Below are 27372 nucleotides of genomic sequence, written 5' to 3' on the forward strand. Positions count from 1 at the left end.
TACAGTAGTTGAACTGGTTTAAATTCCACAAAATCTTCAGGTAATCAGCACTTACATGGGATACAAGCTTGCTTTCATGTAAATCTGTTCTGCGTTTTTTCAGACCTGTGCATTACAATCCTATAGCTCTCATTTTAACTTTTTTCTTTCAGAAAAATGATGTATTCCACAGATGCAGAAGCTTACCTTTGGTCTTTGCAAGCACAATCTTTCAATATCCCTTAATCACAACAGAGAAGGAGGCCTAGATTCCAAATAGAAATTGGCATTGGCTGTGTCACTGAAGATGGCCAAGAAATTCTCTTGCGTACCAGAACATCTTTGTTGACAGACTCTATGGCAGCCACTATATTAATGTTTCAGTTCAAATCAGGAACACGCTTTTCATGTGAATCTTCTGACTGTTCCTACTTTCCGTGCTTTGAGTTCCATTGTGAGAAGTCTCAGACTGTGTGAAATGAAATGAAATCTAAGGTCTTCCAGGAGCAAATCTAATGTGTTCCAGCTACTAGAGAATGTTCAGCCTGTTGGACCAGACCAGAGGTAGTCTGAACCAAAACCTTCAAAATACAAATACTGTGGGCACGTATCATGTTCTCAGCACCAAATGTTTCACTCGACAAATCTCTACCATTGTGCAGCGCTACTTCTCAATGTAGATACAGTCTGCTAGATCTTCTTTTTCTGTCCAGTTTGTTTCCGTACTGTTGAAGGAGGAATGAAAGCAGTAGGCTTGAATCCATTCTGCAAATTATATTTGGTTCATGCTAGCCTTTTTTTCAAGTGGCCTGTTACCAGTAAATCACAACCTATGCATCCCTGGCTGCCTGTTTTCTGTGCCAGGAGTTTAACAGCAGAACCTCATCTTGCACTTCAGGGATTTGACCTCATCACAACCATTTAACACTCAAGGTAGGGAGAAGAGAGAAAATAGTTTAAAATTTATCTTATTGACAATACAGGAAATCTTATTCATAGTGATGCAAAGGAAACAAAATAGAGCCAGCATTATAGATTTTTCCTGTCATTCACTAACATTCTTTTGTATCCTCTTTACTATAGGTCAAGTGGCAAAATGACACTGTGATAAATTGGTCCCTTAATTGATTTATTAGGAGACTATTCAGATGGTTGAAATGGGCTTTATTAGCACAACTTTTAAAATTGAGCCCTTCGGGAGAAAGAAAAAAAATACAAACATTATTTTGTTACCAATCTTGCTTCTACCTTGAAAGCACAGACAAAGCATTCTTCAAAAATTTGCCTGCTTTCTGATAGCTTTTCCAGTGATTTTTCATGAACTCTGTCATGGAAAGGGTGAAGCTATTTTATTTATTTCTAGTTTCTAATTCAAATACTGCAAATAGCAATATTCTCACTAGCAATCTATAGCAACCTGCTGTAAAAAATGGGCTTCTGATCCACTTCAAAAATGTCCTGAGGCTGGGACCCAGCATACGATTGTAATTATCTGGGACCTCTCTGACTCCCTCTCCAGCTCCTCCTGGTGTGAGAGGTGCCAGCTCTTCCCCTTTCTATCTGTTTTCTTGTGATGGCAAGAACTCCTATACATTTTGTTTAAAGAAAAGAAAAAAAGAAGTACCTAGGGGAAAAAAAGACATTTTACTTCTGCAGCCTGCTTCAAATTGGAAACCTAAAAAAAAAGGCAGCGTGTGCCTTTCCCAAGAAAAGCACGGGCCACACGCTCCCACGCTGGAGTGCAGGGCAAGATGAACTGAGATATACCATGTGGGGACTCTTGCGTTTTGTGTTCTCCATGTAAATATGTTGTTGCTAAGAAATGTGTTCGTTAACAGTCTTAAGAAAACATTTTTTGCCTTTATAGATGAATTTTTGCTATTAAGAGTGATAGGACACAACTAACGTGAATCATAAGAAGGTCTTTTTTGTCTTACAGCAGGTGCACAGTGGAAGAATGGGAATTATTTTACTTCAGTACTTTGGCTAATTGAAGATCCTGACCCAACACTGCAAAGTCAAATACCCCCTCCATATCCCCAGGCCTGAAGGAGAATGACAATCCTTAAATAAGGTATCTCCTTTTTTTTCCAACCTGTCTGGCTAGCCCCTTTTTTGCTGGAGTAGAGAAACTTTGGTTGTGAGCTTCTGTCCTATCTCTTGTATGTATTAAACAATAGCCGATTATTTTTTATAGAGCAGCAGAGAAGGATGTAAAAGACCTTTTAGTACAATAGTAACCACCTTTCTCTTTTAGTTTGTGTTTCCTGAATCCTCAAACCGCCAAGCAAGTACTTTTGTACCCAGAGGACAGAGTGAACCAGAGAAGTTATTTTTGTCCTAAGTGGTAAGTGAAAACAGTTTGGCTTATCCTGTTAACATAAGCCTTTGGTTTGTGTCAGCAGAGCGGTGCTGAAGTTAGCTGTACAGCAGTATGAGAACCCATATGAGAACTTCTTCCAATCATTCACATTTAGACCTTACGTGAACCAGTTTTTTAGCTCCCTTGCACTGGGAGCCTGTCTGTGAGGATTTACGGATGCTGTCTTTAGCTTTCTGTTCGAGATGCTCACCCTTCCAGTCTTTAAGTGAGAATGTGTGAAAGCGGCTAAAAGCTGATGGCTGAACCCTTGAAGCTACAGAGCTCAGAGTGATATCCTGCTGCCCATGGTGGGGACTGTGCTCTGAGTCGAGCCTTATTCCTCACGTCATAATTGAGGGCTTGTGTAACTGTTGTGGGGGAACACTTTAAAAAGTTTTGTAAAAAATTCTCTCCCAGCTTGACCCAGAATTGTTAATTCCTGTTCCCCTGTTTGAGGTTGTGTCTTCCCCAAGGGACACACAGATGACGTGATTGAACCGAAGTCCCAGCACAGCCAGTACACACAGTGGTTTGCACTGCAGGTGTCTGGAAACCTGCAGAAGGCAGGATGGGACTTGCCTGTTTAATTCCTTTATCTATCACCCTGGAGGAAATGACTGAGTGCTTACTCATAGAACCAGTCAATATGCTCAAGGGCATGGCTGTCATCCAGAGGGATGTTCACAGGCTGGAGGCATAGCACAGTAATGACTTCATGAAATTCAGCAAGGACAAATGCCAAGTTCTGCACCTGAGAGGGAAGTGTCCCTTGTTGTGACACAAACTGGGGCTGCCTGTGCAGGAAAAGCCCTGGGGGTGCTGGTGGACAGTGACCAGAGTGTGAGCCCAGTGATGGCCCTGGCAGCAGTGAGGGCTGACAGCATCCAGGGCTGTAGCAGTAGGAGCACAGCCAGTAGGTAGAGTGTTGAATTGTCTTCCTTCACTCAGCACCTGTTGTATCTGAAATATTGTGGGCAGTTTTGAGCACTCTAGTACAAGAGAGACGCTGATAAACTGGAGTGAGTTCAGTGGAACTTGCATTGTCTTGAACTGTGTCTTGAGATGCACAGAGGTGATGGGCTGGGTTGCTGAGTGAGGTGGCAGGAGCTACCTCTACCCTTGCGGTGGCCTTCACTCTTCCATTAAACTTCCAACCCCACCATCTCACTTTTGAATTGTGAAAACTGCTTCCCACCTCCGAAGCAAAGAGGGATCTCTGGGAGGATGTTTTCAACACGGCAGGATTTTAAAGGCAATGCTATAGTTTCTAAGTTTGCCTACATGTTTCAGTTTGACTGTGGCAGTAATTTGAAAGCTGATACGAAAGGTTGGGCCTGAAAGAATATTTTAGGGCTGAATATTGCCAAGCCTTGTGGGGACAGAAATTCCCAAACTGCTCCTTCAAGCCCTTAAAAGCTGTGTCAGGACTCAGGAAATCATAAGTTTGGTAATAGAAATTATTCAGGTGTCTGCCTTCTGACAAATACTGTTTTGACCCTTCTGGCTTTGTGGCCCATTTTCAAGCTTTTCCTTGTAGTCAGAAGAGTTAGGAGTACAAAGAATTCTTTCCTTTCCACACCATTTTTTTTTTTCTGGCTTTCCTTTTTAAATCTGATTTAAATTGGTAGTAATGTTCTGGTGTGTGCAGACTGTGTCAAATCTAAATTTTTTCAGATAAAGGCTCATGATTAAAATCTATGAGCTGGCACACAAAAAATTTGGTCCAAGTATTGTAATTCATTCTTATTTCAGATATAAATTATAAGGATGTACAATATAATTCTTATGTCTATAATCATAGTTCCTCTTAATTGACTTTGTAGCAAGTGATTATCACAGTAATTCCTGTCTAATGCCTGTAATAAAACAATGTTTGCTTTCTCTTTTCTAAGAAATTCATTTGCCCCAGTAAGTGTGGCAAAATTTTTCTCCGTAGCAGAGAAAAGCATCTATCAGTGGAGAATTTGTACCTAAGTAGCGGGCCATTGTGAAAATTTAAAATTATCAATTTCCAGAGTGAATTATTATTTGAAGATTCATGCTCAGAGCCATACATTCAGTGTTTATGTCTGATGCCAAGCTTCAGGGAAATATTCCTGACAGTGTTTTCCTTGTGCCCTGTACTGACTGATTGAAATTTACAGCTGACCTCCCTGATGATAATTCTGTCAGAGGATTGGTCCTTCAGGCAAATTGCCAGCTCAGACATGAAAATCTGCAAATGGAAGAATGTAGAAAGCCTTTTGCATTAAGACTGTAGAGATGTAAATTTTCCCTGACAAAGCTGGCACTCTGGCTTCTTTTGCAGCTTTCTCCTTCGTAATTTTTCTTCAAACTGAGGAAGGGGAAATGATATTTTTCTTCTCCCAGGGCATGTCCAATCATACTAAAATGCTGTTGTACTAAATGCCAAGGACTCATTACTGTTCTTGAAAATTTGTCTCTCTGATGGAAATTTGTGGCTTCTGAGAAAGTTTCAGTTAGTTCCCAGTTTCAGGTATTAAAAGGACTTAAAAATATCAAAATAGAATAGTTTCATTATAAATTACTCTAAGGGAAAGATTATTTTCATTGCAAGGGTTTTACTGGTAGGTCATGCCCCTTAAGAGCTTTATGGCCATCAAGCACAATGTACTATAAAAAGTGTCAGTGATTCAATAGGACACACTTTTTTATTAACAAATTGATAACATGGGACAATTTCACAGATGTTATGTTGCTGAAGGTGCTGCTTTTGAGCTGAGGAATACGCTAATTTGTGTAACTACGTTCTGCCTTTTGATTCATTTTTCATGTAATTAACAATTTACTTCTCTACCCATGCTCTCTGTTGCCTGTTGCTGTATTCTGTAGAATAACTAATGTGATTCAGAGATCAGAAAGATGAATGCAGAATTTAATGAATAATTAACACACAATTTTCATAGGTAAAGTGCCTTGGAAGCCCCAGGGATGAAAAGTATCATGCAGAAGTACTACACTGACAGTTGGGGTGAATTTATGTTGAGCAGAGACATGATCTCAGCTCAATTGCTGCTTCTTTTGGACCCTTCCCAAGCAGTTACAGGTTATTTATTTAGGCTCAGGTTTTTGTGTCTGGTCCCTGTAGCAGATCACTGCCCTTATGGAGGTATGCTTCACAGAAGCAGTCAGGAAGCTGAAATGAGTTCCCTTATGACCAAAGAGCTGACAGAAACCTTTCCCAGGCAAGAAGCAGCAGATGATGCACTCGAAATCTTTTTATGGACTAAACAGTACACACTATATATAAACATATATATGGAGCTAAGAATTTACTGTTAGGCTAGTGAATACTTCAACAGTCTAATAAAAATACAACAAACAGTTATTGTTAGTCCCTTTGCAAGAATGCCAACAGTCCTTGTCCACATTCACAAAAAAAAAAAAAAAGTTACACAAAAAGCCTACAAATATGGACCCCTTTTCTTGGGTGTGATGCTCATCCTTCCAGCATAGCTTGGACAACACAGCCTGACAGCTTCCTGCTTCCTGGAGCAGAAGAGGCAGAAGGTGTTATGACAAATCATCAGCATCCGGCGGTCCTCAGCGGGAGGATTCTGATGCTCATGGTGAGGATTTCTTCTCCTCAGTGTTTTCCTTCTTCTGGGCCACCAGCTGCAGCTTGGCAGTGGCCCCCAGCCCCAGGTACACAAAAAGCTCTGGTTTGTTAGGCAGTGACAGGGGACGTAGGTTGTGTGTCTCACCCCCTCCACACAGGGCCATCCTCAAAGCTGAAGCTGGACCAGGAAAGGAGTAGGTGTTCAGACAATGACACCCAGCTCAGGTTCCTGTTGTTCCCTTCTCTCTATTTTGTGTTATTCTCTAGTTACCTTTTTGCTAATAGATTTGGTCCTGAGCTACAGATTTCTGATTAATTCAGGTTTTGCTGATCTAAGCTTGAACTTCTGGTCAGTCTCTAGATTGGCAACATCAACATTTACTTCATTGTCTGATTTAAATACCATCTCTGCATAGATAGTTCATAGTATGTGACAAGGGATGTCCACATCCCAAAACCTAAAGGTCCTGTTGCTGACATAAACTGTTTAGTGCCTGTCACCCCCAAAATAGAACTTGCTGACAGGTAGTGATTATGTCCTTCCTGTAGGCAAAAATTCAGTGGGATCAAACACTGTTCAGAAAGTTTTTATTTGATAGTTGGATGCATTATGGGGAGGTAGGCTGATGAACAGGCCACTAAAATAGGTAACTGTAGAGCCTAAAAGTCTTACTTGTTCTTGCAACAGGTCACACACAAGGGAAAGGCCCTGGTTATCTTTGAGCTCTGTAGTCACAGTGCACGAAGACGAGAGGCTGAAAGGCTGTGAAGAGCACTAGGCCTAATGAGAAGTATTAGCCAGTGCTGCTCCTGAGGGTCCAACCCCATGCACCAACACCAGGGACACCTTCAGATGGCCCAAAGAGCACTCCTGCCAGCATGCACTATCATCTGAGCTCACCCTTCTGTTTTCTCCAATAGGGTAGACACAGCCCTTTATACCATGATATCATTTAAAGTTATGTCCTTGTTTGTTCCTTTTGACCTAGGAAAAAAATCTTAGCTCCATGTGTGTGTTGTCCTCTACCCTCAAGAAGCTTTTGAGTGTAACAATATGAATCTTAAATTACACTGTCCTGAAAACTCCACTGACTTGGAAATTGTGTCCTGAAGATAGGTTCTTAATTAGTTTCTTCCAGATAATGAAAATAGGATCATTTTATTGTTTGTTTGTTTGTTTCATGGCATAGAAACACCTAGCTAGGTTTCCTCTTTTTTATAGTTAAATTTTGCATATAAAGCATTCATCCAGGATGTAGGAAGCTCAGTTTCATTTACCTTTCTCAACTAAAAAGGTTCCAATTTAATGTCTTCTCAGTCTTATCTCCTTGGAGAATGTCTCACCACTAGACTGTCTGGGGATGAATGGTAGGGAGCAAAAGAACTTGCTTCTCTGCCCTTGATGCTCTGTCACTGACATGAAGCAATGCGAGGCTCCTTGTGCTTCTAAGTGTGGCATGACTGGGTATGCCACCTCGCTTTCAAAGCTCCTAATGTGGGAGAGGGCCTAACTTGGATTTCTGTGCCTGAATGCATAATAAATTTGTGAAATATTCATTGGTAGAAATGAATAAAGAGACCTTTGGAGACCTAAAGAGATTTTTACTTTTAATATGCTTATTTAAAATATGTAATGACCATCAGAAATCACCAACCTGAATCAATGGAAATAAGTCATATATATACATATATATATATGGTATGTAAAACAACCACCATAAATTTTTCTTGATTTACATGATATTGTGCTCATAAACTGTGTTCTGGCACATTCTTCAATCAGAACAGTTTCATGTGACCAAATACAAAGGGATTAAAAGGAAAATATTTACCACTATCTCTTCTCTGTTAGTCTTGTTAAAGTGGATTAATGATTTTGGTAACTGATAGAAGATTCAGAGCCCTGTAATTCTGTATTTTGGGAAAAGAAATCCAAACCTTTAGTGATAGATTAAAAAAAAAGAGAGAGAGATGAACCAGTGAATGCGATTTAATAAAAAAAAATTGCTGCTTTTCCTCTGCAAATAGTTTTATTGACTTTTGCAAGACTGTTGTAAGGTGAAACCAAGACATTCAATAATAATAATTTTTAGTTTCCAAATAACTAATCTCTTCCTGCAACAGAGAGCTGTCCTTTCTCCTCCTGTACGGCACAGTTAATCAACATCCAGTTCTAATGGTTGCTTTATCTGTGTGGGATTATTAAGATTTACTTATACACCTAGAGGAATATATCTAATGATAACCAATGTTGACCCTTTGTAGTTATATCCTGACAGTCTGTCCTTGCTTTTCGAGATGGAATCATGACTAGTGACCTAGCTTCCCAAGATGGTCCCCTCATAACTGCTATTTTGTTCCCTTGTTACTTACAGCTATTCCATAACTATTTTGCTTGTGCTTTTGAACTTTTATTGTTGAAGGAAGGGAACACAAATGAGCCCTGATGTCTGGATTCAACAGTGTGGTGCACTATAGCAGTAATTCTGATGAAAACAAGTAATTGAAGGAGTTGGAGGTCAAAAGGGGTAAAATGCAACATGGCTTTCCAAAGTGAGACAGACTATGCCAGGCTGTGTTGGGTGCAGGTGCCCAGGCTTTGGCAGCGGGGGCTGCAGGGGGTCTCCGTGAGGAGAGGTCAGGGCTGCCCTGTGCCAGACACAGCCAGTTCCAGCAGCTCCAGCCACCCTCCACAGGGCACAGCTGAGCCCCAAAGCTGAAGTGGTGGTGCCTTGGGGACAGTATGTGTAAGAAAGGGCAGAAAATGCCACAGGGAGAGGAGGAGGGAACAAAATGAGTGAGAAAAGTAGAGGGAACACAAGGTCAGAGAAAGAGGAGTCCATGGCAGAGCAGATATCTACACTGCAGTGCATGGAGGACACCATGACAGAGCAGGTGGATATGGCCTGAAGGAACTGTGGTCTGTGGAGATCCCATGTGGAACAGAGAGCAGATCGAGGAGGAAGGAGCAGCCAAGGGGAGCTGTCATGGGCTGACCCCAGCCCCTATTCCCATCCCGTGTTTCAGTTTGTGCCCATTGCCTCTTGTCCTGTCACTCGGTACCACTGAAAAGAGCCTGGTTCTGTCTTCTGTACACCCTCCCTTCAGATACTTATATGCATTGAGGAGATTCTCCTCAAGGCTTCATTTTACCAGGCTGAACAGTGCTAGCTCTGTCAGCTTTTCTTCATAGGAGAGATGCTCCAGTCCCTTCACAGTCTTCATGACCCTTTGCTGGAGTCTCTCCAGTATGTAGGTGTCTCTCTTGTATGGGGCAGCCCAGAACTGGACACAGTGTTTCAGGTTTGGCCTCACCAGTGCTGAGTCGAGGTGCAGGATCACCTCCAATGACCTGCTAGTAGCACTGATCCAAATGCAGCTCAGAATATTGTTACCCTTCTTTACCACAAGGGTACATTGCTAGCTAGTGTTCAACATGGTGTCTGCCATGTCCCCTAAGTCCTTTTCTGCAAAGCTGCTTACCAGCTGGTGGTTCCCCAGCATACACTGGTGCCATGGGGTGGTTCCTGCCACCCCATTTCTTCAGCCCATCAAGATCCCTCTGAATGGCAGCATAAACCGTGGGCATCTTTTTAATCAAAAAAGATGAGGATGAAAGCTGTTGGAACTTTCGAAGTGGACAGGTTCCACTGGAGAGAGAACTCTCCACCAATGTCAGATGGAATAGATCTTATTTGCAGTTTAGTTACGTAAGGTTTGGAAGGTAAGAAATATTGTTTTGCTTTTGAAGTAATAAAATGGTTTTGTTTGTGCTGACTATCAAAACCATTAAATGTTCACCTGGCGAAGGGTGTTTCTAATCTATATCACAATCTGTCCAATTGAGATAGGTTGCTTAAACAAAAACCTCAGATCTTACCCTTACAGAAATGCAGCCAGGAAAAAAATAGGCCTAAGAAACACACCTGATGTAAACTAGTTGCACACTAGGTAGGTACGCTGACACTGAAGTCACCTTGTCTTCTAGAATGAAGTGGCAGCCTTAGTTAAAGACAAATAAAAACAATATATTTGTGTTTGATTTTCTTAACATTGTTTGCATATGGAAAACTGCAAGGTGAATATTGACATAGCAACACGTTAATGTATTGACATCAGCTTGGTGAAGAATATTTCCATAATTAATCATATAATCCTTCAATTATATTAATCAGAATCAATGCATTAACTCGTAAAATGAAGAGATGTTTAGAAAATTAACGCATTCAGTAGACAAACTAAGATGAAAAACTATGCAAAATAAGGTGATTTTAAGGTGTTTTTCCATCACTAGTGCTCCTGGACCTCATGAATTCTTTCTGCTAGGACACATCAAGCTAAACTAGGAAGAAAAATCTAGCCTCTGAGCAGTAAATGTGCTTCTTGATTCCTTCAGTGTTTGCAATACCTTTACTCTGTCTGGTCAGTGACAAATCCATCTGGTGTAACAGATGTTGCATGAGCCCTGTCTAATCTCATTCTATTTGGAAGACATCAGAGAAAGAGGTTCCTGTCTCTTGAGGGAGTGTCCTCCTATTCTGAAGGAGGTTCATATGTTTTGTAAGTAAATCTGCACAGAGTCCTAAATGGTCACGGTTTGAACTGACTTTGTTTTCAGAGTAAATCTCTAGATAGTCCAACTGAACCCCTTGTTGATGCCAACAACATACTTGCAAGAATAGGTATTTCAGCTTTAGTGTATGTAGACTGGAGTCACGTAGTGAGTTAGATATATGGGTAAAAAGCACCATGATAATCTGCAGTGGTGAAAGTAGTATGATAGATCTATACATTATAACAGTGATTTTTCTGCACTCATAAGCCAAACTCAGAGATGATCTATTGAAGTTTAAGTAGGAGAATTTACATCATCATAACTGTCTCTAGTATATAATCTACATCTCTTAGGTGATGTATATTACAATCTTGTTTTATAGCATTTTTAAAATTGAATCACTGTGCTTACACTAGGGTTTTAGAATTTCCTTGTTCAGAGCAGAATGGTGTTAGATAGTCAAAGCAGAATGACATGAATTTAAAAGAATTGTCCTTGAGTTTCTTGTATTCTCCTTTAGCATGGGCTCATATAAAATATTTAACAGCAGAGATAACTTTGTTCTTATGTGTAGTGGGCCAAATTACAAAGGTCATGTGTAAAGGTTGCAATGTATATGAATCAGATTCTGTGGGAGTAGGAAAGAAATAAAAGTAGTAGCAGCTCAGTCTCCCTCACACACATTTGCATTCACCTCTGATTTAAGTCTAGTGAAGCTGTGTTTTAATGAGCCATGGACTCTGGTCTTAAAACACTAATGTAAACTATTCCAGCATTTATTAGTGGAGGTAGCAGGGTATTAATTTTTAAATTGGGTGTTATGTAGGAAAGCTTTCTGCCAAAGTGTATCTTAAAGTCCTGCTCAAGATAGAAATCTAAACAAGGTGCCAAAGAAAGAAATGAAATAGGATTGTCAACTAATTTTTGCTGGAAGAGATCATATAATAAAGATTCTCAGGAATATTACATTGAAGTGAATTTTACTCTAAGGATTACTAATAAAACAATAAATAATTTATTAAACTCAAGTAAGTATATCTGAAACGATATTGTGGAGCTCTTAATTTACCCATAGCTTTTAAATTAGCAAGAATGGACAGATACATTAAGTCCATTGTCTGCTTCTCAAGCCTTTATTCCACCATTAGTTTTGCTAAGCCAAAATCTTCTGTGGTTATTCTAAAAGCCTCCTCTCAGACAATGGATTCAGAGTTTGATGTGGTCACTTCTCATTCTGCTCAGGGGCTTGAAACAGCAACAGTAGTGCCAATATATGCACATTGGCTGCCCTTGTTTTGTCTCATGCAGTGTTAGTTTTTCACAGGCTCTTTGCTCTGGTTAATCATACAGTTCAGGAAAAGGATGGCTGTTTAAGACTGATTTGAAATTTAATGGTCACCATGACAGGGTTTAACCTAAAGCAACTGGTCCATTCTTGAGTATACAGGAGATCATATTTAGGAAGAGATTCAGTGCCTTGGGAGAAGATAGATGAATATATTTTTCGCCATGAGTAGATGATTACATCTTGCACTTTGAGGCACAAGTCTGCCTTTGTTTCAATTAGGATAAAGGATTTTCTTGGTAGTTCTTTTATGAAGATTACTATGCCCAATTCAGTTTTAAATTCCTTAATGGTTTATAATTTGTAGCCATCTGTCAGTGGCCTGTTAAGGCATAATAACTGTCTCCTGTTCTCAGGCATTAATATGTTGCCCCGAAGCATCTTTTTCCTAAGCCATACCAGTCATTATAATTTATCCTGCATTCCATTATGCTTTAATTACCTGATCATCTGTGCAGATTATGGTTCAGTATAAAAAAAAAGGGGGGGAGATTCACAATGTTTGTCAGAAGCAAACACCCTTTTCTCATCTTCACCTGCTGTGTATGTTTGCTCCAAATTAAGCTGAGGTTGGTAACTGGGGAAATGAAAAGGATTGTATGAACTCAAAATCAATTTGGTGTACAGGAACACATGGCACAAAGAATGTTTTCTCATGAGATATTTTTTGTTTTTTGCCTTTTTATGTACCTGTAATTATTTACGCTAATTAGAACTAAAGTATCTCTCCCTTACAGCACATAAAGCTGGCAATTATTTGTGACCTCCAAAATAAGAAACTTGTAAGATACAAGTTAGAATTACAGTGCTAGGAAAAACAAGCACTGTAATGAGAGCTTCTGCATCCAGGCCTGTATTTGTTGTGGAAACAAGGTAATATTCTCACTCTGCTGCCCAGAAGCACAGTTTGAGTTTAGAGTGAGGGTCTTGTTTCTTCCAGTTGTGTGCCACCCAGTTACATCATCAGAGAACTTGTTTTAAAATCCCTGTTTTCCTTTGGCTGAATTTAAGCCACATCCTTAGCTGGATAAACTGCTGTGTCTCTGAATCTAACAGAGCTGTATTCACACCAGCTGATGATCTTGATGAATTATGAGCAATTGAAAATAGCTGATTATCCAGTACAGAGGGTGACAACCCCTCTGTGGTGTGGAGTGGAAAGACTTGTTTGTTGGGAGCCTTTCTCCCTTGCTGCTGGGTGGCAGACTTCCATGTTCCCTCCTCCCACGGTTCCCACTGTGTTCAGGAAGGCATTTCGCCCTGAAGATTTTGACTGTATTGCTATTTGACTAAAGAGTCAAGGTAACAGCATTTTAGTGCAAGGTTCTAGCAAAATTCCTACTGGTGTTCTGAGTCATGCACAGAAACATGCTCTGCTTAGAAATAAAAAAGAATCCGCAAAGGGGGATATTCTTTACTAGACAACTAAGGTAATAAAAGCAACTAAGGTAATATAGATCAAACATTTTTTTCTTTGGGTAATAGTAGACAGCACCAAAATTATGGTCTGTTTTTCAGGCTAATGCTTTATTTGTGTAGCTCCATCAGTTGATTTTATGCAACTTCAGCTGATAGCATAATGATGTGAAAGAAATGTGGTAATGGCAACAAATTAAATCAAATTATTCTTTTACATGCAACTTGTGGAATCAGTCTTTGAGTTACAAGTCCTACCATTGAGGGGAGGGATAGGCATTAATTTTATCCAAATCTTGCACATTCCATATGCTCTTCCCTTCATGCTATGAAAATAACTGGTTTAGAATTCATGACCCTTGTTTCCATATCCACCCAATCATCTGGGCTTTACTGTCACAGTTCTGAATATTTTTACCTTTTTTTCTTCTCACATAAGTGCTCATGGATCATACAGGCTGGATGTATCCTAAGGTAAATGAGAGACACGATCACATCATTTTAGACAAGTACCAAGTCAGACAAGGACACATATCATGATCGCTTTGGCAAAGGACTGAAAAACAGGGCTGTGATATGAAGCTATTAACACTAATTGTGATCGCGAACGGAATACTTTGGAGAAGACTAAGATTTATTGCTTGTAGAGTTTGTGACAAATCCTGCAGATGTGCATAATGGCATATTTCTCATATATTGGCTTCAATGCTGTTACTTTCATGTAAAATATTAAGCAAATTTGTAAGCAGTTGATGATCTGAGGACCATATTACATGGATGAAATTATTCCTTTGACTGTAATGATTGGAAAAGTTTCATAGGCGAAAGACACACTTGACAGCCTTTGCCCAACTACCTGGAATGTTTGATATTGTCAGATAAATTTTATTTTTTTCTTGTAGAGGTATATGAGGAGGACAAGTATCATGTGATCAGCCAGTACCTGATGTTATGCACTATCTTCAAACCTACTGGACTCATGACAAGTTACAGAACCACTCAGTACCTTAGTTCTTCTGTTATAGAAAAGCAGACGAAAGTATTTGCTTAATTAAAGGTTGAAGTCTGAATATGCTATGATAATGAGACAGAAATATTCTTAAGATAAGATATATCACCCTACTCTCCAAGGATATGTGTACATGCTGACCTGCTGAAGTGCAGTAAAAGCAAATCCAGGTTGGCTCTACATGAGTCAGGTGGGATCTAGAAGCCCTGTATCTCTTTTTTGCACAAAGCACATCCAAGCTGAGATGGCTTGTTGACTTGGATAAAGCATCAGATGGCATATTCTGCCTTCAGATCTTGGCTGGAGGTCCATGTTGCATTTGAATGGTACCGTACAGACTTACAGCCTTGGCCTTCCTTGGTACAGTGATTTTTGCACCAGTCTTCACAGATGAAAGCAAGTGTAATGTTACATATATCAAGTCCAGCCTGGACTGAATTTGAAAGTAATGGATTCTTATCTCAAATGAAGAAATATTTCTGAAAGATGTTGCTTGTTTTATCATATCACGTATTTTTGAGGTATTGAAAGCTGGCTATATGAGTGAATTAGAATATTAAAGCCATACATTTACATGTTTTCTTGGATTATATGCCTCTGTATTTGTAAGGATGTTGGATCTCACAGGCACACTTGTGAGGCACAATACACACTTCAGGTCAGTGACCCATTAGTAAGTGTGAGGTTTAAAGAAGCTAGAGTTTAGTGAGAACTATAATAAACGAACCAAAAAATTGCTGTAAGAGATTGAGTAATGTACTTGAAGAACAAACAGTACATCAGTGATCTATTTAGCTTGCAACCCTTTGGTGCTGCATCTTGTGTTTGTTTGCACAATGTCTCCTACTTTGCATCTGTTGGTAATATCATAAACATATAATCAATATAAATTACGATTCATGATAGTCAATGCTAGTCCTTAAAGACCGTTTGCTGAGGGCAAATAACTAAAATGAGAAGACAAGTTCCAGATCAGTTGCTTGCCAAGATGAAATTAATTCATTATAAAGGATGAAAGCATAATTTTTGTGAACCTGGCTCACACATAGCTCTATGAGTTCCTACAAAGATAAATAACAATGAAAAAAAATTCCAAACTTTCCTTTTAAAGTCTTCACCAGTATCAAGGTTTTGCCTCAGAAATGATTTTGTGAGGCTGAACTTCCTAAATGCTTTTGAAAACAGTATGCTGGAGATAAATTAGTGACTCACTTCTTGGGCACACTCCTGAAAACATGAACAATTGGGACCACAGCTAACAGCAACAGATGGGGAGTCCTCCAGCTTTGAATGTTCAGTAGGAGACCACAGTAATTCTGTGAGCATGCCAAAGAAAACACTAAGTTGGAAGAGATAATTATTAGGCTTATTGTCCCCTAGAGCCTTCAGTCCCCAAACTTGCTGATCGATACCTTCCCCCAAGTTCACCTGATTAATGGACCTTCACAATCTTTCCCATTAAAAAGTGGCAAAACTCATCCCAGAATAAGTAGACTCTTTCAAGGTCCTACAACACTTTTTAAAATATCAACTTTATGTCATCCAGGAATTACTGGAGAAAGTCCAGTGGTGGGCTATGAAGATGATTAGTGATCTGGAGCATCTTTCTTATGAAGAAAGACTCAGAGAGCGCCTGAGAGAATCTGTTCAGCCTGGAGAAGAGAAGGCTGAGAAGGGATCTTACTTATGCTTATGGATATCTCAAGGGTGGGTGTCAAGAAGATGGGACCAGACTCTTTTCAGTGGTGCCCAACAACAGGATGAAGGACAATGGGCACAGACTGAAACACAGGAGGTTCCGTCTAAACATGAGGAGAAACCTTTTTACTTTGAGGATGACAGAGCACTGAAACATGCTGTCCAGAGAGGTTGTGGAGTCTCCTTCTCTGGAGACATTCCTGTGTGACCTACTCTATGTAAACCTGCTTTAGCAGCTGAGTTGGACTGGGTGATCTCCAGAGGTCCCTTCCAACTGAAAATGTTCTGTGATTCTGTGATCTTGCTTGGAGACTGGCTGAAGATGTTCCATGTGAAAGCTTCAAACTGTATGGGCAGTGTGAACACCAGTTTACATGATTGGTGCTACTTTATTCATGGTAGTTTATGAATGTCACCAGCAGTTTCACTTACATTTTACCCACTTGACTTCATGTCAAGCTATGTGCTGAACATCCCATCTCCACATTGGGCCGCAGGATTGGGTAACAATGTAGAAAGTATTCCAGTGATTTTACTGTTCTGTTGACACTCAGCTTTCTATCACCATGTCACCCTACAAGAATACATACTTATTCCAGGGGTGATCAAGACAAGTTTTGACATCTAGCCAGTTAGGGACCATACTGTGCTGAAACTCATGAGCTGGATAGAGTATCAGTCAGGGAGAAAAGCCTGTGATGAAACTTCTGATGCTTTTTTATCAAGACTTGTGATTTTCTGTTGCGTCTGGCTGTGACACTGAATCCTTATTTTCTCTTAGATAATAATTTTGCAGCATTCTGGGCAGGATATTATGGGCAGTGTAGTAAGTGTTTTCTGCATATAGACCTTGCCCCATGAGCTGTAATCTACCATTTCAAGGCTTCATTAGCCATGGAGGTGTAACTACAAATATAAGTTGCTCAAAATACAAACAACTGTGACAGCTGCAGCCCATACATGAAGCAGAACCTTGCAGTGCTGCTTATTGCAAGGCTACACAAACTGGTAGTTTCCAAATGATTGCAATACATTTGTTTTTACTAACAGAACACAAATGGTATAGGACTAGTGAACTGGAGATAAAAAAAGGCAGGGTTCACCCCAGATTATTGGAAATCTAATCAATACAGCTAATAAATTTTAAAATACAGTTTAGTAAACCAAATTCAGATGTGTACTTCAAGTGATTTACAGTAATCCTGAGTCAGCCCTGACTGTACTGCGTAGATCTTCTTTTATTGTAGTAGGAACTTAGATACCTAGTATGCATGTAGACACTCTCATGCAGCCATGTAAAGGTAGGTGTCTTAGTCTGGAGTTGAATTTCACTTTGTCTTTCTGGATCATATTATAACATTGTTAGAATCAACAGAGGTTGATCCCTAGAACTATTTTTCCAAAGCTTATTTTTCAGTTCCAGGTTTAGAACATCCAGTGCTATGTGAAATTCCATACATTCTGTAAAGACATTTCCTATAGTGGGCACCGTAAGAAAACAAACCAAAGATATTATTTCTGACTCATTGTTGAAGTGTCTGCATGCATAATTTAGCTTAAATATAATTTAAGTAGGAAAATTCAATCTTAATTATTAGAACAAGCAAGCCTTTATGTCAACTTGTGAAATAACAGCAACTATAAGCCTGTGTTTGAGAAGCATGTCTGTATCTACACCTAAAGCTGTATCTATATGTAATTAGAGGAAAAATACATAGTAAAATACATGGCTTCCTTATAATTAATCATTGTTATTTTCCCTTGTGGTATTTTTGAAAAATCTGTTCTTAAGCTTAATTGTGGCAGTATTAAGAAAAAGGACTTCATGAGAATCATCAGTTTGTTGGTTAAGTATTCCAAGTGGCAGAAATCTGTATAAACTCTGCTCTAAAATCTACCAAAACACTTCGTAATGAGTACTCTGTGGGTATATAACATGCCTGGTCAAAAAAGCCCAGGAGACTGGCTAGTGCTCACCCAGCGCGACTCAGTTGAGCAGCGAATTTTGGATCTCATGTTCCCTTTGTGATGAGTAGAGGGAGAACTATGGGCTACATCTGCCTGTCTGGCAGCTCAGTGTCTCCCTTCACAGACATGCGCAAAGAAGTGAAATGTTTTTCCTTGAAAAGCATACGATAAATAGTCATGACAGCAGTCAAAGGAAGGAAGATGTTTTTATCTTTTGCTCAGGCACACCGCCTAAGCAGTCTTGTACAAGATAACAGAGGAAATCTGTGATGGAACAGGAAAATGACTTTTGATACCCTGAGTCACAGCTCAATGCCTTGCCAACAACATGCTTTTCCTCCAGGGAAAATTTCCTATTTTTCCATAAGAATACTTGGTTATCCTATAAAAGTGGGGTGATATTAGTTCCCCATTGCTTTTGAACATTCCTGCTATTATGCTACTGCTGGTCAGGCAAAGTATATCAAATAAACAAAACCACCTCCACATGTCAGTAATGTATGCATTTATTAATCATATTGAAGGTAACTACTTTAAATAAGTAAATCTGAGGAGGTGCATTTTTCTAGTTTTTTCAAGTGTGTTGAATGAACAACTAATTCCAGCATGGGAAGAAAGTTAAGTACAGGATCAAAATGATCTGAAATCTATATAATCCACAAGGAATGAGAAAAAAAAAAGCAAAAACCTTGCCAGTCTGATAATGAGGCTGTGGGAGGTAGAAAATATCAATAAAGAGTCCAAAAAAGCTGATCTAAGCAATGATCTAATGAGCTCCTATTTTACAGCATTAGACATTTTTCATTTAAAGGGATGTAGTCAAATAAATACACTTAGATGTGACCTTGTTTTAAGGTCATTCCAATCTTGTGGAAATGTCCCTAGTTGTACTAGCATTAATTTTGTTCTAAAAATACTTCACTTTAGGAGAAATTCGGTAAGATAGTAACTGCTTATAGGCTGCTATGCCCCTATTTCCCCCCTAATGTCTGTGCAGGAGTCAAGAAAACTTCCCATACTACTTCCTTATTTTTGCTTTTTTTTTTTTTTTAAGTAATCTTAGTAATTTCATTGTGATGAAACCAAATCAATTGCTTGTACTCAAATGGGAATTAAATGCAATTCAGAGATGAGTAATTTAAATGGGCCACAGATCTCTTTCTGAGGTTTGACTAATCAAGACAGAAATGAGTGTTTCATCTATATCCAGTTCAGTCCCCCAAATTTCTACTTTCAGAGATATCATTAAAAATATTGGTTATTATGTTTTGACTTTGCCTTGTTTAGGGCTTGCTACTGTGACATCTACCACAATGCCTTGACCTGAAGCTCTATTTCTTTTCTTAAATCCCTTTTCTCCCTCCACCTCTTTTCCACGTATGCTCACTTTCACCCCCTCCTTTGTTTAATCAGGGCTTCCCAGAATCCTATTCTGTAGCGAAGGGAGGGAAAAAAAGAGGTGGCCTAGGAAAATAATAGTTTCCATTTCAGTCCAGCCCCTGCTCAATAAACGGGTATGATTGTTCCTTACATGCATTGCTAGTAGTTTCATATGCAGATCTGTCTGCTCCTACCACTGCCTTACTAAAATCTGCCAGGTGCTGCTTGCACACTGCCCAGTTCACAGAGTAAGTGCAAATGAACAGCAAAACAGCTCAGCCTGTCTTGGGGAAAGTCAGCCTCATGTCAAAAAGGAAGGAAGCAAGGAAGAACTGCTTTTGATGCTAGCAGAAAGGAGAGGTTTATGGAAAAGAAGTAACATGCCCATAGCCTGGTGAGGGCATCTCGCCAGCTCTGTCCTAGGTGGAGGGAATGGTGCAAATGCAGTTACTAGATACATGGAAGGTGGAATGGAAATGGTCCAGTTTTAACCTTATTTGGCATAAGTCTCACTAATACCTCTACCCTGCAGGCCCAAAAGTGGTCCCAGAGGTGATCGGAGTCCAGAGGGATGGTTGAGACATGTAATGAGTGAGAACATTAAGCCCCTGTTTACCATAAATGATATTCTGCACATGCTCAGTGTTCCTTTCTTTCTTAACCTGACAGGTTGTACCCACAGAAACAAATAGGAGACGCAGATGGTTGCCTTGCGTTACCCTAACAGATCAGTGGAAACCTGCAGAGCTTTCCTGGCAGGAGTATGCCGAACATACTGACTTGCAAGAGGTGGCAAATCAATAGGAATCTTGTCACTGTCGTTTGTGTGCAAAATCTTAAATTTCATGGTGCATTAAGACACAGTTTTGTGTCATGTTAACCTACCTTCAAGGAAGCAGTAAGTTTCAAAGAGTGAGAGGTGTCTTTAAATGGAAAAATCTGTCTTATATTTAGTCAACTATTAGACTGAACTGAGTTTCAGTCTTTCAGACTTGTTGATTCATATATCAAAAGCAGGGCTGCGATGTAAAGGTTTATGTCTAAAGGCAAGGTAGGTTAATTGCTAACCAATGGACTGAATCCTAAGTACCCTACAATGTGATTTAAGATTTATATAACGGTGATTAATTAATACTTGGGCTGGATTAAGACCAGGTAAAGGGGAAAAATGCTGGTGGAACAATAAAGATGATAATTTACTGTCATTGTATTGAAACTTTCTCTTCTGTTTTTCTCAAGTGCCCGATAAGTCCCTGAGAACCACTGCATTTTTTGTAAGTAAACATCGTTATTTCCATGGCCATTTGATGCATGTCACATATTTTCCAAGGTGTTTCAAGTTGACTCATGGAATTTGTTATTGAACCAAGGTGTGAAAATACTAAGCTTAATAAGTCGCAATCTATAAATATGAATTGTCTTCCTCGAGGAGCTGTAATTATAACAGTTTTGTAAGTTCTATGGACATATATGTGACTGTAGGTTTCAAGGTCTTTCTTACAGAATCATGTTGCATTTGCCACAGATTCTGCACAATGAACTCTTGATAAAATTAAGGGTGTTCTTAATGGAAATAGATCCTCATTTTCAGACTAAGAAAAGATTTTACTGCTGATCAGTGACTTTCAAATAACTTTTACTTCTCCATGAGCTTTGAACCAAAATGTCTCTCTTCTCCCTCTCTCTCCTGCCTTCTCTCCTCTCCACTCTCTCCTCTCCCCTCAAAATACTTGTCCCTGCAAATCTACAGGTCTGCACAGAAGCAAAGCAGAGTTGAGGAGAGGAAACCCACCAAACTAAACTAAAGAATGTTCTGTGCTGTTGCACTCCAGCCTACTTATGTTAGCATGGGACGGCTTGACCCTTGAAGACCATTTTTTCTATTAAAATAACTTAAAAATTACCCTCTCTTCAATAGCACTTTATAAGTTGTATGTTTCTTCCTATTGTTGCTCTTTAAAATATCCTAATTTATTTTCACCACAACAAATTTCGACTACAACCTGGATTCCTTATGTTGACAGCATCTGCATCAGACCAGTGCATGGTGTGAGGCCAAACTAGTGAAACTGTAGGAACAGCACAATCAGAGATCATTAACTCAGCTGGAAAATCACTTGCCTCATTGGTTGTGGGTAAAAATAAATTGGTAAGAGACTGAGCACTGACTGTTCCTTGCAAGTGGCTGAAGGCACCCATTTCTAAAGAATTTCCAGGAGGTTGGAGGCAGTCATTGAAGAAACCGACTGACAAAGTTTTAATTTATAGCAGCAAAAAAATGATTATTTCAGTGTATGCCAAAAGGAAGGTATATTCTAGTGTGGCTTTGGATTTGGACCCATTTGTTGCTTACATTGTATTTTTTTATTCTTCTGGAGGCGATATCTGTAAATATTTATGGAACATACTTGGTGATTTGAAAGAATTGACTGCAACCTCAGGTGGAAATTTGCATCTTTTAGTGCTGCTGAAATTTGGAGTAGCCATCAATAAATCAATGTAAAAAGGCCCTAAATTGCTGTAGATATCTGTAACTATTTATTTCTGACTGTAATCTAATCTATATTGAAAATATAAATAATGGCTTGTATGGTTTATGTGAAAACCTCTCGTTTTTGAATTCAAGAAATACGATATAAAAACAGAAGTTAGTTGAAGTAAGGCTGTAACTCACACTCTACCAGTGCAAGGTTGCTTTATATTGAACATTTATTGAAGTTCTGGGCATTAAAACGTGAACTTAACAAAAGATGGAGTGCACATAATTTTCCTTGAGATGCCATTCCCCAGCCAAATAGATGTCAGTGTCAGGGATATTGCTGATTCCTTGATTTTTTTTCCTCCTAATTGGATTCCATTACTCCTAATTATATAGACTTTTACTATTCTAAAGGATTAATCTTCTTTTAAGGAACGCACATGGGCATTAGTAGCAGATATATATTTTTTTTTCAATAATAAGCTATGCTGTTGCCAGGTTCAAATGGATGTACTGCTCAGTCTATAAAGACTGACTAATTAAAGATGTCATGCCAAATATTTGCGATATTTGGAGAAGAAATTAACAGAGCATTACTGTAACAGTGGGATGTCTCCCAAAGCTTTAAAGAACAGTAAAAAAACGTATATCCCAGTTTGCTAAAGGACTTTGCTCTGCTATTCTTGACCAGCCTTAACCTCACTTTCAGCCCTGAGTCCTTCATCTTCAGGGCTAAAAACCTGCACAGTTTTATCTGGGAACCATTTGATTTCTCTGTTCAGAGCAGACTCAGGGGGCCCACACAGAGGACCTTTTTCCTATCTCAAAGACAATTCCTATCCCCCAATGTCTCCTGAAGCCCACTTCTTTTTCTTAGGACATGTAGATTTGTCCTGAATATGAATTTTTCTATTAAGGTTGCATTTAGCATACCTGGTGGAGTGTGTGCAGCTGAGGCCAGTGGGTTACCTGTGTAGGAGGAGGCAGGAACTACCTGAGGAGGTCATGGCCAGTTTCAGATGACTTGGCAGCATCTGGAAACACCAAACTGTGCCCCAAAACTGCAGCCAGTCAGAGGAACACATGGTCCTTGGATGTGTTTAAGAAACGGTGGAAGCTGACAGAGGCAAGAGGTACATGTGGACTCACCTAAGGAGACACAAGAGGAGATGTGAGGAAGGGGACACTTACTGGGGACACAGCTGGAGATGCACTCCTGGAAAGAGGTGCTCTGTGACAAAGCAAGAGCATCTCTGAGGGGACTGTGGCCCATGGATGACTCATGCTAGAGCAGGGACACTGCTGAGGGACTTCAGTCTTGGGTAGCCCATGATGGGACAGGGCCATCCCCAAAGGGACTGGGGCCTCTGGATGAGCAGAGTGACAGTAAGAAGCCAGGAACAGTGGAGGAAAATGAGTAAGTAGCAAGGAGGGGCAGAAAGAAACCATTACAGACAGAATCCAACATCCTGCACCTCCCATCACCTCACCCAAAGGATTAGGAGAGCCTGAGTGTGATGCACGTTGAAAACAAGGGAGCTGGGTTGAGGAAGGGTGGAGGAGAGGTGCTGGAGGGAGGAATGGTGTTAGACTGAGTCTGAGCCCAGGGAAGAGAGAAGAAAATTGTTTCTGCTGTTACATTATCTTATTTTCTTTACACCTAAATGTCTGAATCACTAGTTAAAATCGGATTTATATGAATTAGTACTAAATTAAATTTAGTGAAATTCCATGTGTTTAGACTGTTTTGCTTGCTTGCATAAGGCCCCCAGTTGTGCACTGACCCGGCAGTGCAGGGGCTCAGCCTCGCCATGGCCTCAGCTGGTGTCTCTGGTTTAACCCCTGTGCTGGGCCCAGTGACTGATGCCTTCCTGCTTCAGCTTCTGCTCTGGGGGTGGCCCTGCTGGGGACAGGGTGACACCACCCAACACAGTCACTGCCTGGTAAACCAGCACCTTTTTTATGTGTGTGTGGCTTGGGGGGGATGTGGGCCATTTCCAGCCTGGGAGAAGGAAAACGAGCAGTCCCAGGGCTGTGGAGAAGAAAGTCCCACCTAAGCATCATACTCCTTCTGCTGAGGACAGCAGATTGCTGATGGTTTGTCACCACACCTCCTCTCTCTACTGCTCGAGGAGCAGGAAGCTGTCAGCCTGCATTTACCAAGCTACATTGGAAGGATGAACATGACACCCAAAAAGAAGGTCCGTATTTGTAGGCTTTCCTGTATAACAATTTTAAAGATATTAAGGGGGCTTTTTAAAAAAAACAATCTGTACAATGAGTGTTGGTATTCCTGCAACTGGACTAACAGTAACTGTTATATTTTTATTTGACTGTTAAAGCACTTACCAGCTTGGCAGTAAATTTTTAGCTTCTCATACATGGGGTGTTTCTTTTTGCTCTTAACAAAATTTTTGAGAATAACAAAGGAAAGTAGATAATAGGCAGACTTCCTGCTAGCATACTTGTCAGGTGAGGCTCTGAGGAACAGAGGTCAACTTTTTCAGCTTCCCTGCCTCCTGCAAGCCTGGGCTTTGGTGGTAGGGTTGACCTTTCTTTCACTGGACCTTGTCCAGAGAGCGTAGTGCAACTTCAGACTTTAAACTGCCAATAAAAGAATGTCCCCATGGATGTGCAGGACTGAAGAAGACCTCACAGGATTATCCAGTATAATCTTTTCATCTGAAACAGTATAAAGATTCATTCACAGGTGAATATCAGAGTCATCAGAAGCCTTGAAAGTCAGCATTTCTAAAACTTCCCTAGGTGGCATTTTTCTTCCCTGTGTTCATTAAGTGGTGTATCATAATAGTCAGGATATATTTCTCCTTTGAAATTCAGGATTTTTATACACTTGTTCAGGTTTTCTGGGCTGTGTACAGCTCTGACAGAGCAATAGTGCACTAGCTCCAACACAGATCAGTTACCAAATTCTAAACCTCTTGAGTATATAGGCACAGATCAGTGTTACAATGGGTGCACAGTCCTCTATGTTGAGTCTACTGCTGAAACAAAAATAGATTCATGTACATTCTAATTTACCAGTCCTGATTTCTAATCTATAATCCACTGACCATCTCTGCCTCTCCAGCTTGATGCTCCCAACTTTCTCTGCTTTTCTGTATGCTTTAAGTACTTAAATCAGGATCCTACCCATAATTTTCACTTTCCCCATTACCTTTTATTACATTTCACTTGCCATTTCCATTTCTTTCATTCACTTAAACCCATTTGACCTCTGTAGCCACATCTTCTGTCTCACTCTGCTTTTCAGTTAAGCCTGAAGTACAAGTCTCCTGCCTGCTGCTTTTGGTGCAGGAGTAGCTGCTGCTACATATCACTTTGAAGTGGTGCAGGAAACAGTGATGATATTTGTATTTACAGTGTAAGAACAATTGGTTTAGGTAATATTTCTTCAGCCTTTTTAGAAGAATGTGTCTCAAGACAGTTTCTGAGTCCTTGCTAAAGCAAGATACATGATGTCTACTGCTTCCCTTTAATCCATTATGCCAATTATACTGGCAGACAAGGGCATTATATTGGTTTGACATCATCAGTTCTTAACACAGTCAAATGGGCTGTCTTTAATCATCTTATGGTCTTCTGCTGCTTTTGAATTGACTGTTTAGGAGTTTGTTCCAGAATTTTTCTGTGAACTGAAGTAAATTGATCTGTAATTCTCTGGATCCCTCCCTTACATCCCCTGCTTTTTAAAGATTCTCTTTTAAAGTCCTTTGGGACTTCTCTGCTTGAAACTCTGTAGATTTCTGAGGATATTCTTGAGCCCAAAGGGATAAAACTGGTTTGTCCTAATTCCTTTTCCCTAGCGCACATGGTGAAAGTCATAAGGCCCTGCTGAATTGCATACATTAATTTACTAAATATTGAACCTCTCTTTTTGGCTTACTTTCCTGCTGATTGTTAAATTTTATTTTGTTAAGCCTCAGCAAACTAATTTTGGTAGGAGTGAAGCCCAGAATACAAACAAATTTACTGCATCACTTGTTATTGCTCTTTTTCCTGGTCCTCTAACTTTATAGAGGAAGGGACTTCCTTTAGTATTTATAGAAATGTATTTTCCTTATAGATGAAATAAATCCTATTTGACAGATTGTAATCTTCTTCAACTTTCCTCCTTCTTACATGTCTAAATCTAAGCAGAGAATCAGTCCCTTAGAGATGCATAAGACTATTTACCTTCAAATGAGGCAAGTGTTTAAATGTCTGGATTAATAGAGATAATTCTACAAGCACTAGGAGAAAAACTACTGTGTCAAGATTAGGAGTGGCATTGTCTGTTTGTTAGGCATGAGTGACTGTGGCTTTTTGAACACTAACTTTGGATCTCTCCTGGGGTTAGATCGCTTCCATCTTTGTACCTTTCAAACTGCCATCTCTTTAAAACACAAAATTAATGTACATACTTTGAATATTTCAGTCATACACTCGAGGGGAGGGCAGAAATGGTTACAAAAATAATCTCACAAGTTCTATGAGCCAGAGAATACTTTTGTGGGAAGTTCTTCTCCCTTTAAAATATTGCTTTATATTATGTAGTACCTTCCACCATAAGATCTCCAGATTTTGTAGAAATGCTAATTGACTCTGATGTGGTGAATTCTATAGGAAGGAAAAACCAAAAATTTATATCAGGAGAAGGAAGCACAGAGGATAAATGACTTATCTGAGGTTACACAGAAAATTTCTGAAGGACCAAGATTGAAAACCAGGCTCCTAACTCACAACCTTTTGTCTTGTTAGCCTTCCCCAATATAAATAACTGCTTATAGTAAAATTGCCATCTTTAAAATGGAGTTATGGCTTTGATCTAATAACATTAGAAAAATAAATTACAAAAAAAATCTCTTTAGTATCCATCTTTTACAACTTCCTTTTATTCTACATTCAAGGGCTTGGTCTACAGAGAAGCTTCATGGGGCACATAAGATTCCTCTCTTTTAATTAGAACATTAATATTCCCACTGTTTCCTTAGATTCTAAGTAAGACTAATTTTATTTCTTCCCCCTCCAGTCACTTGGCAAAGAATGTGAAGACTTAGTATCAGGATGAGGTTCTGTATGCAAAGCTTTCTGAGTCACAAAACATAAGGCTGTGTTGTTATACCTGTCAATTTTTTTTTGTATAGCAGAACCCATGCAGACAAATGTCGCATTATCTCTGCACCACAGCAGGATTCATTTGCTTTGCTCCTTCTCTCCCCTGAGCAACATTTTCCTGTATTTTGAACTGAAGGGAATCATGTCATGAAAGCATGTTTAAGATGGTTGCAATGTAACAAAAAGTTTACCTCTCCATATTACAAAAATTTAAAAAAACCTTTCCAATAAGCGTGTTGCTTAGCAACGTGATGCAGAGATGGAGTGACTGCTGGAGTCCATTTGAATTGACAAGGGATCTGCAGATGAGTGACGGAGCCACCCTAGCTGGTAGCTCTGGCAAACAACTGGAAAAAAAAATAGATGACAAAAAGCAAAAATTAGCAATAGAGAGAGTAAGATGACCTTCATGGCAAGAGAGACAGTGGACTCCCACAAAACAAAAGAAATAGCAAAAGGTAGGAAATAGAAGTAAAACGAAAA

At 39.6% G+C, this 27372-nt stretch overlaps 1 long non-coding RNA gene across 2 annotated transcripts; it reads left to right on the plus strand.

Annotated features, from left to right (window-relative positions):
* Nucleotides 1-1922: 1922 nt before the first annotated feature.
* LOC139827758 (uncharacterized) lies at nucleotides 1923-21826 on the plus strand. 2 transcript variants are annotated; one of them, XR_011738683.1, is made up of 4 exons: nucleotides 1923-2053; nucleotides 2237-2326; nucleotides 20532-20566; nucleotides 21043-21826. It is a non-coding gene; the product is annotated as an uncharacterized lncRNA (long non-coding RNA). The 2 variants fall into 2 exon arrangements; XR_011738684.1 differs by having other exon boundaries at nucleotides 21317-21826.
* Nucleotides 21827-27372: the final 5546 nt, after the last annotated feature.

Source organism: Patagioenas fasciata, chromosome 3, assembly GCF_037038585.1.
Source record: "Patagioenas fasciata isolate bPatFas1 chromosome 3, bPatFas1.hap1, whole genome shotgun sequence".
NCBI lineage: Eukaryota > Metazoa > Chordata > Aves > Columbiformes > Columbidae > Patagioenas > Patagioenas fasciata.